Genomic DNA, 14,238 nt, shown 5'->3' with positions numbered 1-14,238 from the left:
TGGGGTGTTAGATAACAGTTCTCTTTTGTTTATATATTTATTCTTGTTGGCCAGATGCCCTTGATAGTGTTTATGCCTGAAGGAGGCGGAGATTATGCCTGCCTGGACCTGGCTGCCTACAAAGGGCCTGTATAGTGAGGAGGCCATTCTTTCAGGTAAAAAATTTTCCCAGTTAGAAATGACGAGTACTTCACCACCAGGGGAAAAGGCACATATATCTTTGGTAGTGACACCAGGATAAATTTTGGCTGGTGCATTCTGAGGAACCTTCTGGCTTCATAGAATGAAGTCCGGGGACATGTGGGATAGAAGAAATAGTGGGAAAAGAGCAATAACTAGGACATTAGGACCTGGTGATCCACAGCAACAGCTGAAAATGACAATCCAATATTTAAGACATGGCGACCTGCAGTGGCAGCTGAAGACAACAGCCCAATGCTTTTCCAGTTTTTAGATCTGACAAGAAATCCCTGTTCCACTATTACACATTCATTGGGTGCATGACCAGAGATACATAGCTATAGCCTGTCTAAGGCATCTGCAGAGATAATTGTAGTTCACAATACACTTTCCCTGAAAGTCTATTCTTTGTGTCAGCTTTCAGAGTAGCAGCTGTGTTAGTCTGTATGCACAAAAAGAAAAGGAGTACTTGTGGCACCTTAGAGACTAACAAATTTATTTGAACATAAGCTTTTGTGAGCTACAGCTCACTTCATCGGATGCATTCAGTGGAAAATACAGTGGGGAGATTTATATACATAGAGAACATGAAACAATCATACGCACTGTAATGAGAGTGATCAGGTAAGGTGAGCTATTACCAGCAGGAGAGTGGGGGGGGGGAAATCTTTTGTAGTGATAATCAAGGTGGGCCATTTCCAGCAGTTGATAAGAACATCTGAGGAACTGGGGGGGGGGGCGGGGGAATAAACATGGGGAAATAGCACCACTGATTTGAAGGTATACGTTGTCCCCAAATGTTACAGACCTAAAAATTGCAATTCTTCAACAAAAAAACTTCAAAAACAGACTCCAACGAGAGACTACTGAATGGGAATTAATTTGCAAACTGGAAACAATTAACTTAGGCTTGAATAAAGACTGGGAGTGGATGGTTCATTACACAAAGTAAAACTATTTCCCCATGCTTATTCCCCCCCCTCCCCTTACTGTTCCTCAGATGTTCTTGTCAACTGCTGGAAACGGTCCACCTTGATGATCACTACAAAAGATCCTCCCCACCCTCCACCCCGCTCTTCTGCTGGTAATAGCTCACCTTACCTGATCACTCTCATTACAGTGTGTATGATTGTTTCATGTTCTCTATGTATATAAATCTTCCCACTGTATTTTCCACTGAATGCATCTGATGAAGTGAGCAGTAGCTCACGAAAGCTTATGCTCAAATAAATTTGTTAGTCTCTAAGGTGCCACAAGTACGACTATTCTTTGTGTGTGGTGTTCCCCCGCAGGATTTTATTAACTGATAATTAGCTATGATCTGGTGTGTTAGCCTTACTCCCCTAAGCAGGGAGAATTTCCTTTTTGGGGTTGTGTGTATGAATGCCTAGAGGAAACAGAATATGTCTATGGCTTGGTCTTTTTTGCATTGATTTGCCATGCTGCACTTTATGAAGGAGAGCAGGGGATCTAAATGCTGGTGGATTATCCTGAGCTGTACTCCATGAAGGTGAGCAAGAGAACTAGGTACAGAAGAATATCTGCCCTGTCACAGTCCATGAAGTTGAACAGGAGAACAATGCGTTGAGGATTTTTGCCCTGCTGCCCTCCATGACGGTGACCAATGGAACCAAACACTGAGGATTATCTGCCCTGCTGCACTCCATGAAAATGAGCAAAGGAGCAAGGTGCTGAGGATTATCAGGCTGTCTGCACCACGCAGACTTATGCAGTTTGAGGGAAACAGACTACACTTTGTGCCTCTAGAGGGCCTCCTAGAGGAATCCCCTAAATCAGATTTTTCAGTAGATGAAGAGAATTAGGGGCTCTTGTGTGCGTGTGTGTGTGTATGCACTTTATGTTAGGGTGTCTAGAGGGGTCTGAACATCTGTGAGACCTCTTTCTTACGACTCCCCTTGATCATCCTTCTCCTCAGGAGGGAGAGAAATTTCAAACTGATGGTTCCCTGGAAGGTAGCAGGACCTTGTGGTTATTCTTTTGAGTGGCTTTCTTGCCCTGAGAAACAGTTTTGTGCTGGACTGGGTCCAGAAGGCAACTTCCCAGCTCCCAGGCTTTGTTTAAGGGAGATTTCTGGATGTGGCCTCGAGATAGGTTAAGCCCACAGGGGTGGCCACCCCAAAGACACCAGGCTTCAACCCTGAACATTCAAAGGGAGTCCTTGACCCATTTGCTGCACTAGAAGACAGCATTGGGCTGACATTGCTGTCGGGGTGTAATCCACCCTGAGCCACTGCAGGGTTGGGCAGTGGGCATGCTATAGAATGGAGGAAGGAGCTGGGTCCAAGGGCCTCTTACCAGGCTCTCCTTGCTCTGTCTCTGGATCCTTGACAGTACAGTAGTTTCCTGCTGCTGTAGCGGCATGGGGGTGGGACTGGGCAGTTGCTTCAAGGTCAACACACAGGGCTGTGAATGTGGGCTCCAGTGGTTGAGAGGAAGCTTCCCTTGCCTTTTGATACTGTGGTTCCACATGGGGAGCAGCTGCCAGTACTGCTTGCTGATCCCAAGACTGCCTGCTGCTGTCATCTGTGCCAGGCCTGGGGGATTTTGCTGTCGCTGAGGTGCTGCCACTGCTTCCTAGGAGCTCTCCTGCTCAGAGGAGGAGGCTGCTGAGAATCCTACCCCTGTCTGAGCACCTGAGACAGATCTGGGTCTTCAAAGAACAGGCACAGATCTCCATGCAGGCATTTAATCAGCAGAGAAAGTTCAGGAAACATCTGGTTCTCCCCTCTTAGCCTTCTCTGCCATGCTGCACTCGGTGTGGGTGAGCAGGGAGCATGGAAGTTTCCAGCAAATGAGGAGACAGGGAATCCTCTCTGCCAATAAAAGCAAACCCCTATCGGCCTGGAGATCTTAAGCTCTTTTCCTTTTTCTTCTTCTTCTTTACATATGCTCTTCAACAGGAGGCGCTGGTCTGCCTGACTGTACCTGGAAAGGCAGATGAAATCTGGAGGGTTTCTCAGAGATGGCGCCTCCAAGGCTGCACAGAATAGAGTACGCAAAGCCATAGATCTGTGGACCTTATTACAAATAAGAATTACTCCAGGCAATTAAATATAGAGTGAAATCCTTGTCCTACTGAAGTCAATGAGAGTTTTGCCATTGACTCAAATGTGGCCAAGATTCACCCACACACTGTTTACATTACTAGATTTGTAATAATATAGAAGATGGAGATTAATCTTATGTTGCCATGATAAAGCCAATATGCCAGTTATGAATGGCGGCTGTGCGATCTTCAAGTAGTACTGAGAGATTGTGGATATGTCTACACTGCAACTGGAGGTGTGACTGAATCACATGTAGACATACCTGAGCTAGCTAGAGTATGTATCCAAATTTATGGGTAGACGGGGCTAGCCTTTGTAACTGCCTGTTCTGCCATGATTTCACTGCTATTGTTATTCAAGCTAGCTTCGATCAGTATCTACATGTGCTGCAATGACATCTCTTGATTTCAGTGTAGATATATACCCTAAGAGGCAAGCTAGCTCTGCAGGACAGGGACAGTCTTCTTGTCATGTATCTGTACAGAAGTACATGAGTGGGGCTCCTAAGCACTATTACATTAAAAATAAATAATAAAAATAATAATATAATGTAAATCTATAGTTGGTGGTGAAAGGCTAAAGATTTTTTTTCTCAAAGTACTCAAGCATGCTGTTTACCATGAATCTTCTTAAACACTTTCTCAGTCATTGTATTCAATGAGCAATAATTACTAAATTATAACTGTAAAAAAGTAAAGTTGCATTAAGAAACTACTGTCAAAGACTTAATAAAAAAGTGCCCATATACTTGTAAGAAGAGTGTTGCAACTTTTATGTAAAACTGGCTTACAAATGTCTCATCTAAAGAAACTTCCTTAAGCAAATGGCAGAAATATATTTGGAAGCATGGGTTTCAACCATAAACTGAGAACAGGTTCTTACATCCAAAAAGATTTACAAACACAGGAATAAATCCATCTACATGTAACATGCAGATATGGTCAGCCACTGTTTAGAAGAATCAAGACCAAATAAAAATAAAAATAAATCCAACTTTTCTGTTGGCTCCTTAGTGCTCTCCAGACAGAACCTAAGAATCTGAATCACATAAATGGTAGCCAAATTCTTTCACTTGCAGACTTCAGGTAAGGACAAAAGAGAAATTTCTCAATTAAAAGAGGGCAAACTGACACAGGTTCCAAGGAGAGATAACTGGATATAACCTCAAAAAGAAAAGGAGTACTTGTGGCACCTTAGAGACTAACAAATTTATTTGAGCATAAGCTTTTGTGAGCTATTCGAGTACTCCTTTTCTTTTTGCGGATAAAGACTAACACGGCTGCTACTCTGAAACCTGGATATAACCTGACAGCTAACCCAATATACATTGTATAAGAAATATGAGAGGAAATGGTTCTAAATAGTTTTTTTAAAAAATTCTCGCTGTGGACTTTTTCTGCCTGTGTTCTGCGACAATAACTAGTAAGTGAGAGTGGGTCCTCCTCTAGATGACCAAATTCGCAATAAGCAGCCGGGCAATCAGGATCATGAAGAGTTTTGGAAGCCTCTGCTTGTCTCCTCCCACTATGCTGCTACAGCAGGTTAGAAATTTTCATAGATAGGAAATCTTCCAAGACTTGGAAATGCACAACCCAATCCATTTGAATATAATACCGTTGGAGACTTGCAAGCCTGTTCTTAGGATTCTGCTACCATAAAAAGAGGAGTTCAGGTTTTCTCTCTGTCTTAATCTTGTACTCACACAAACTGAAGGCTTCATATATGCCAAGGGAAAACCTGCATAATGTTCTTGGGGTTAGGACAGAAAATAGGGAGGAAATTTCTTGGCCAGTGTGCAAGGGACAGATCACCTTAGGGAGGAAGGACAGCACAGTTCTGAGACTAGGAATAGATAAGAGCAGATTAAGCCTGTGAGCCATATTTTCAAAAGTGTTCAGAATTCAGCAGATTCCATTGGAAAAAAAGGTACCTAACTGGGAACTAAGTTCTTTTGAAAACCTGACTGCTGATTTAGGTGCCCTAAATGAGAACTATTAGGTACTGAGCTCTTTGAAAATCTGTCCCTGTGATCCTCCGCTTGCACTCTGGTCAGACTTGACAGCTACTAGAAGAGGTCAGGAGCTTTAATGAACTTGGATTAGGTGCTATAAGAATTTGCTAGCCATAGGCTTGAAGCAGAAGAGAGAAACTGATTTAGAATGAGGTTATGACACTATGGGGAAGGTATGATAACCATAGGCAGGGGCTGAATTTGACACCACAGAGAGATCTACTTTGGGATAGTGACCCAATGTGGACTACTTTTCCTTGGGAAATTTGTGCAGCCCATATACATTGTGAGTGACCAGATCTATATGTTCCTACATTAGAGAAACTATAGAGTCTACTTACTCCAAAATGGACAGGGAGAGAGTAATCCTCCACCTGTTCTTCCAGGTTAATAGTACTCTTTGAGCGTCAGACAAAGGGAATGACTGCTGAAGACAACTGCAACTATAGATACAGAATGATGGGGTCTAAATTAGCTATTACCACTCAAGAAAGAAATCTTGGAGTCATCATGGATAGTTCTCTGAAAACATCTGCTCAATGTGCAGTGACAGCCAAAAAAACTAACTGAATGTTAGGAACCATTAGGAAAGGGATAGATAAGAAGACAGAAAATACCATAATTGCCACTATCAATATCCACGTTATGACCACACCTCGAACACTACCTGCAGTTCTGGTGACCTCATCTCAAAAAAGATATTTTAGAATTGGAAAAGGTGAAGATCGGACAATAAAAATGATCAGAGGTATAGAACAGCTTCCATATGGAACACGTGCGTGTTTTATACACCAGACTATGGCTTACAAACCTCAAACTTAACTAGGCATGATAGAAAAAGCAGATTCTCCTTTCGATGAACAGATAGTGAAAGTACTTCTGGATGCAGTTTTCTTCCAGGAACAGATTAATCATAAAAGTGTCTTAATCTGATTAGAGTATATTTAACAAACTACAAAGACTGTGAACAAATGGTTTATTTTTAACAAAGGGAGTTTTCTAAATAACATTATGCCTTAAAATAATATCCAGAAAAGAGATAAATTCAGAACTTTTTAAAAAGAGGCATAAGAGCAATACAATAGCTGTGACCAGATTGTTCAATTTAGGAAAATAACAAATCAAATGCACAGCTGGATGTCACTTGTGGACAACTCAATTTCTTAAGGAATTAGGGAGGACACTAGGAGAAACTGTGTTGATGAAAAGGTGCTAGGCCTGGTCTCAGGCCCACTGTGAAACCCAGTTAGACTTGTACTCATGCATCCTCTGGCCTGACCTACCTTATTGGCACCTCACTCGTCTGACAAATCCAGACGCCAAAACAAACAGCAGGGGGTCAACTGTCAAAAGCAGAAGCTGGCAGCACGAAGATGATGACAAGGAGACCAGAATTTGCTCTTTGTAAAGAGGCAGGCCAGCACGTGTGTGCAAGCAGGGAGAGAGTATGAACCTTTCTGCCCCTTGAGAGGGGCATGTTTGTCTTCCAACTGTCATCAGGGTGGGAGGTAGACTGGGACAGATTAGAAGAAAACCTTATTTTAGAGAGGTGAAAACAAAATGGGGAAATAAAGAGGGGATGGCGCTTGTGGTAAAGGAGATTAGGGGCCCTCATTATAAATATACTCTTCCTCAATATCTCAGGCCAGAGTTCTAAGGATGAGTATATTCTTCTGGATCCTAAAGTTTCAGTGAGGTATCAAGTAGACAACAGACGGGCTGTTCACTCTTCTATGATGCAAAGTAACCCTACAGAGGCTCTCTACAAGGAACACTAGAAGACTATGTACATCTTGCTGGAAGTTAGCCCAAAGCACAATCATCTGGCTTACTTACATAACTTTATTGCAATGCATTCCCAGCTGTTAGGAACTGATGCGCAAGTGGTATCGCTAACAGTATGTCTACACTGCAGTTAGACACCCCCATGCCAGCTGACTCAGACTCACAGGGCTCAGGCTATGGGGAAGTTTAACTGTGGAGCAGGCTTGGGCTGCAGCCTGAGCTCTGGGACCCTCCCACTTTGCAGGGTCCTAGAGCCTGATTTTAGCTTGAACCTGAACATCTACACCACAATTAAATAGCTCCTTAGCCCAGGTCAGCTGTGGGTTTCTAACTGAAGTGTACACATACCCTGAAATGAGAACATGGGGGCTTTGAATAATTAGGGCATGTCTACACTCCAATGCAAGCCCATGGTTTGAACTCAGGCTCAAGCCCAGCCCCCCTTCTCTCTATATGCAAATCATGCTAACCCAGGACTTGGACCCAGAGTACCAGAATCCCACAGGAGCTGAAGGTCCAAGACTGAGTCAAGCCAGGATCCAGAGTTCAATTCCTATTGCTTAGTAGTGTAGACTTGTGCTCTGGGAGTCCAGCAAAAGTATCCCAAAATCCCACTTTCTTTGTCCTGTGGACATTCATGTTTGGTGGACAGTCAAGTTTTCCCGCACTGCACCATAAAAAAAGAAACAGAATGGCCCCATTTTGGAAAGGTGCTAGGAAGTTTGGGATATGAGTGGTTGGACTCGGGCCCACATAAATCAGTGTAGACACTGAGTCCCCAGTTGGGACGTAGGGTTCAACAACTCCTAATCTGAGGTTACAAATTAGTATAGACACTCAAATCCTAGATTAACAAACCCAAGATCTGCTAACTTGAGTTTTACTAACCCGAAGGTTTACACTGCAGTGTAGACATACCCTTAGGGTATGGCATACCCCACAAAGGGTCCGAGAGCCCAGGCTCCAGCCAGAGTGTTTACACCGCAATTTTACAGCCCAGTAGCCCAAGTCCCACAAGCCCGACTCAGATAACATGGGCCAGCTGTGGGTGTTTGACTGCAGTGGAGACACAGCCTTACTGTCCAAGCCATACTCTAGTCTTGTCATTTAAAGGTGAACTGCAAAGGACTGGTGATTTTTGAGTTAGTATGGGTTTATGTGCTGAATGTTTCTGCTAACCACAGAAAGAAAGCAGTGTATAACAAAAAGCTTTAACTTACCTTTTGAAAACTTCTTTTTATCCTCTGTGAAATCCTGACACTTCCTGGTTTACTAGTTGTCCCAGAATGCATGTATCTGTGATGCCACTGATACTAGATATCCTATAAGACTTATGGTATCAGTAACATCCCAGAATGATGAAAACACCTGTTAATAGCTTCAAAGGATGGACACAAACCTTGTATGATTGATGAAAAGACTATTCCAGTAGGAATTACACCATATGGAGTGGATAGTCTAAAATACAATATTGTGGTTGGCCCCAATGACCATTTACTACAATTTTAGAAGGCATTCCCTGCTATTATTCTCACTTCCTACCAGTCATTTTAACTGCTCTGATTCAATCTTCTCTCCACTGTGGCACATAATTTACATCTGCTTTAATAATATGAACTCCCTTTACTGTACCAGAGGTTTTCCCTTCCTTCCACCTTATTGTCTCTAAAGTGTACTGTATACAAATCTGAGCTTTTTATGAATACTTGGTGTTTCAGAATCATACTCCTGTGATGGTAAAAAAGGCAAAAGCAACATGAAACTGACACTGATCTTTTCATAAAACTCTGATTATGGAGCTTGTTCCTAGATGCAGTTCTTAAGGCCTTTGCTGTCTCACACTGTTGATATGCAGCACTAGAAGCTTCTTGTGAATGAGCTGAATGCTGAGCTAAAAGCTGGTTCAACAATAAAAACAGCTGGTTCCAATTGTGGGAAATACACTTACTGAAAGCAATACATTTAATCTGACTCACCAATTATATGCACTACAAGACAGAGGGTGATTCAGAGCCTGCACCAGCAGGTTTTAACCTAAAATGTCTCTACTTTTCCTCTAATTAGACTGTTTCTCATAAAACCCAAGTCAGATCATTCACCATAATGGAATTCCTCAGGAAATTCCCAGAACTGCACTAACTACCACAACTAGTTTTCTACTCCTCATATTTAAACTTAACCCCTTGATGACTTAGCATTTTGGAGCTTTCTTCATAAATAGCAGGAAGAGCTACATAAGGTTAGTTCCTATGTAACTAAAATATTTTTAATAATCTGAAATATAGACCTAGGAAAGTCACAATTATTATTATTACACATGAATGCACTACCAATGATCATGGTATCTGGCATTTTACATGGGTTAAATTGGATCACTGAGTCATAACACAAACACGTGCTTCAAACAATTAATATAATTTACTCAGATATACTTTTTAAACAAACACAGAGACTAACAGCTAATCCTAATATAATTCCTGCAAGACAGCAACCCAGTGAGCTAAAATATAAATATAAATATAAGATAAAAATATCCCCTATCACAGACTAACACGGCTGTTACTCTGAAACCTGTCATTATGCAAGGCACTGCATTTAGCCGTATGGAGTGGAGGTGCCACAAGTACTCCTTTTCTTTTTGCGAATACAGACTAACACGGTTGTTACTCTGAAACCTTTCTTTATCCTAACATTCCAAGCTTCTGAGCAGCTTCAAACAGCCACCATTTTAAAAATTTCAACCTCCCAAACAAATTACTAGTTTTTTTCCTTCCAAATGTGGAATCCCGCCTCCACCCTCCCAAGTCCCATAATGGACAATATTCAGTCCTGAAGTTGTGACGGGTATAAGAGCTAATATTTTTGTCCCAGCAGAGCTAGAAATGAGAGCTTTATATCACTGGAAAGATGAAAATCTTCCCTTTCCAAAAAGAACAGGAGTACTTGTGGCACCTTAGAGACTAACAAATATATTTGAGCATAAGCTTTCGTGAGCATCCGATGAAGTGAGCTTATGTGCAAATAAATTTGTTAGTCTCTAAGGTGCCACAAGTACTCCAGTTCTTTTTGCGAATACAGACTAACACAGTTGCTACTCTGAAACCTTCCCTTTCCAGTGGCACACACAGCATTTTTATAGCTGTAGAAGGGCAAGATATACCAGATTTTGAAGTTATGATATTTTTATGTATAGAAAAGCTATGAAGTCATTAAAATAAGTTTATATAGTTTTTCACTTCCAGGGAGACTATATCATTTTACTCATAACTAAGGCAATTGTCTTTTACAGGAGGAGGTATAAAAGAAATAGTTCCATTGACAATTTAAAAAACCTTAATGTCACTATCCCAACATGTGTTCTATATATACTTGTGTAGTAAATATTTAACTAAGTTATGATTAATCACTACTCTATTCCTTTACATGCTGTACCTGTTGATGCCTTTCTTCATATGAAAGCCAACTTTCTATTCCTGAAATACATGAGAAATCTAATTTGCCTCTTCCTGCCCATTGGCAATATTTCAGGCTGACTATATGCTACTTGGGCCTAACTGCATTCTCCATGACTCCTTCAAGAGGGAATCTCTTCCAGTACACCAGTTCATAATGGCGCTGCAAGGGCCCAATTACTTACACTATTCATAATGGCCTTTGCTGGTACATCTAAAGCTGTGATGTTCATTTCATTTTCAGGCAGCTGATTAGCGATGGTTGTAGCTTTAAGTGGATCCTGGATTCTGGAGAGACCAATCAAATGGATCCTTTGTTTAATCAGTTTTCCATTTTTACCTTAGAGACAGAAGTTTAGAACACACTGGAGCTCTTGGCAGCTTGTGATGTTTACAAGCAGCTTCAAAAGAATGTCTGTCTGTTTGAGTAGTTTCTTGTTGGAAAACTTGAAAGGTTGCTCTAGCTAATATAACAGTCTCTGTTTTCTATCCAGTACTGGAAAACAAGGTGCTTTCTATCCCAGCACCTGAAGATGAGACATATCTTGTTTTTGTGCTTCTACATTTTCTCCAGATTAGAGATAATAAGGAGTTCAGCTTGAGGCAATCTTCTTTACAAGTTAAATTTACAGACATGTGGTCAACAAACACATCGTGACCACTGCTCTACCATCTAAAGTGGTACATCCAATCTGTTTATGTGGGTGCATCTACATCACCCATCACCGCACCTACATCAACTCACCAACCTATTAAAATTATTTGAGGGGGTCAGCAACAAGGGGACAAGAGTGATCTATTCGACACAGTGTACTTGGACTTTCATAAAGTCTTTGACAAGGTCCTACACCAAAGGCTCTTAAGCAAAGTAGGCAGTCATGGGGTGAGAGGAAAGGTCCTCTCATGGACCAGTAACTGGTTAAAAGATAGAAAACAAGTGTTAAGAATAAATGGTCAGTTTTCCATAGCGGAGAAAGGTAAATATCGAGGTCCCCCAAGGCTCTGTACTGGGACCTGTGCTCTTTAACATATTCATAAATAATCTGGAAAAAGGGGTAAAAAGTGAGGAGGCAAAGTTGGCAGACAATACTAAATTACTCAAAATAATTAAATCTAAAGCTTACTCTCAAAACTGGATGACTGGACAACAAAATGGCAGAAGAAATTCAATGTTAATAAATGCCAAGTAATGGACATTTGAAAAAATAATCCCAACTATACATCCAAAATGATGGGGTTTAAATTAGCAGTTACCACTTAAGAGAGATTTTGGAGTCATTGTGGATAGTTCTCTGAAAACATCTTCTCAATGTGCAGTGGCAGTCAAAAATGCTAACAATGTTAGGAACCATTAGAAAAGAGACAGATAATAAGACAGAAAATATCACCTGTAGGCAAAAACTTTTCACAAAGTGATCACTCCATATCTGATCTTTCAATATTCACCCTCAGAGTAAGCCTGCACACCACCACCTTCAAAACCTAACTCTGGGAACTTAAGTTCATAATGCTGCTGGACACTAAAAACCATGGACTTAATGGGGACCCTGGTTTCACGGCTCATTACAATTATCTGTAACACACACCTGCCTGGTATCCCTTAATGGCTCACTTCAAGTCTCTTTTGCATAACAATCTAACCCTTATTTCCCACTCACCATCTCAAGTGACCTCCTACGAAGCTCATGCTCAAATAAATTGGTTAGTCTCTAAGGTGCCACAAGTACTCCTTTTCTTTTTGTGAATACAGACTAACATGGCTGCTACTCTGAAACCTTACCTACCTTGTGTCTCTCATATCCTGGAACCAACACAGCTACAACACCATTGTAAACAGGTTTGAAAATTGTAGTGTACACGTATATTCTGAACTGTAATTCAGTAAAAATGCCATCACGGGATTCTCTGTTTATTGTCTCATGTTAGCTTTCACTTCAACTTTGCTCAAGTTATAAGTAAAAAGATAGTTAGATAACTTATCAGTTATGCAAACCAACCTGGAATATTAAGATGTATTCTTCCTGATTCATGCATCACCATCATTATTACTGTTATCATTTTGCAATAGCATCTAGAGCAGGGGTGGGCAAACTTTTTGGCCTGAGGGCTACATCGGGTTTCCAAAATTGTATGGAGGGCTGGTTAGGGGAGGCTGTGTCTCCCCAAACAGCCAGGCGTGGCCCAGTCCCCGCCTCCTATCTGACCCCCCCAACTTCTCGCCCCCTGACGGTTCTCCCGGGACTCCTGCCCCATCCAACCCCCCCGTTCCCCGTCCCCTGACGGCCCCCCACTGGGACTCCTGCCCCATCCACCACCCCCTGCTCCCTGTCCCTTGACCACCCCCGGACTCCCCACCCCTGACTGCCCCCCACCACCCCATCCAACCCCCCATCTCATTCCTGACTGCCCCCCCCCCCGGGACCCCTGCCCCATCCAGGCCCCTGTTCTCCACCCTCTGACTGCTCCGACCCTTATCCATACCCCCGCCCCCTGACCACCACCCTGAACTCCCCTGCTCCCTATCCAACCCCCCCACCCCCACCCTCTGCCCCCTTACCTGGAGATACTTACCTGCCTGGAGCACCGATGGCTAGTGGCACTACAGCCGCACAGCCCTGAGCACGGGTCAGGCCACAGCTCTGCAACTGTGCTGCCCGGCCACACAGAGCATTGTGCCAGTGGCACCCTGAGGCTGCGGGGAAGGGGGAACAGTGGGGGAGGGACTGGGGACTAGCCTTCCAGGCCAGGAGCTCAGGGGCCAGGCAGGAGGGTCCTGTGGGCTGGATGTGGCCCACGGGCTGTAGTGTGCCCACCTCTGGTCTAGAGGCCCCAGTCAGGCATCTAGGCTGCACTGTAGTAAGCACGGTAAACATGTAACCAAATGAAAGTCCCTGTCCCAAAGAGTTTACAATTTAAGGCTATGTCTACACTATGCATCTTTTGGCGACACAGCTGTGCCACTACAGCCATGCTGCTAAAAGATGCGCAGTGCAGTCGCTCTTTGTTGGCGGGAGAGAGCTCTCCTTCCAACAAAAAAATTCCACCCCCAACGAGAGCTCTCCTGCTGACAAAGTGCTGTTCACACCGGCGCTTTTCGTCAGTAAAACTTTTGTCGTTCGGGGGGTGTTTTTAATCACATCCCTGAATGACAAAAGTTTTACCAACAAAAGTCCAGTGTAGACAAAGCCTAAATATAATATGAGACACAACAGGTGGATACAAAAAACAGATGGAAGCACAAAGTAACCGAGACTTTATTATGATAAGCAGCAGTCAAAGCACACCAACTGCCTAGTCACGAGTAATAAAGATTCTGCAATGGAATTTAGTTAACAATTCTGTCGATGCACAGAGTATTAAAGAATCCAGCTGACTCTCCCATAACTGCATTGACTCTATAGTACCATGGAGAGTAAAACAGAAAAAAATATTTTATTTGGTTAAGCAAGTAGATATGATTTATGAACACAAAAGGATACAGGATCTGTTGTACAAAAAGGTACTAATTTTATATAGTTACTTTTCTGACTATTACCATACTTTAAAAACGGAACTGAGTTATTAAGAGTAAAGAAAAATCTGAACATTTTCTTACAGCATGGGGGCAAAAAAGCATATTACTGGCTAGCTCAAAACCAGCCAAATAAAATTTTACCAAATTAAACAAACAAACACACTTTACTTTTAGACTAGAATCAAGCATGAGAAATTTCAATCCAAAGAACTATTTCCCCAGAAAGTT

At 42.3% G+C, this 14,238-nt stretch overlaps 1 protein-coding gene across 2 annotated transcripts in view; it reads right to left on the bottom strand.

The window, feature by feature from the left end:
* The window catches only part of ASH1L (ASH1 like histone lysine methyltransferase), a 154,791-nt gene that overhangs the window by 74,352 nt on the left and 66,201 nt on the right, over nt 1-14,238 (bottom strand). The gene's annotated exons all lie outside the window — the stretch shown is intronic.

The sequence above is a fragment of the Eretmochelys imbricata genome, chromosome 24 (assembly GCF_965152235.1).
Source record: "Eretmochelys imbricata isolate rEreImb1 chromosome 24, rEreImb1.hap1, whole genome shotgun sequence".
Taxonomy (NCBI): domain Eukaryota; kingdom Metazoa; phylum Chordata; order Testudines; family Cheloniidae; genus Eretmochelys; species Eretmochelys imbricata.
This window is presented reverse-complemented; position numbering and strand designations above follow the sequence as displayed.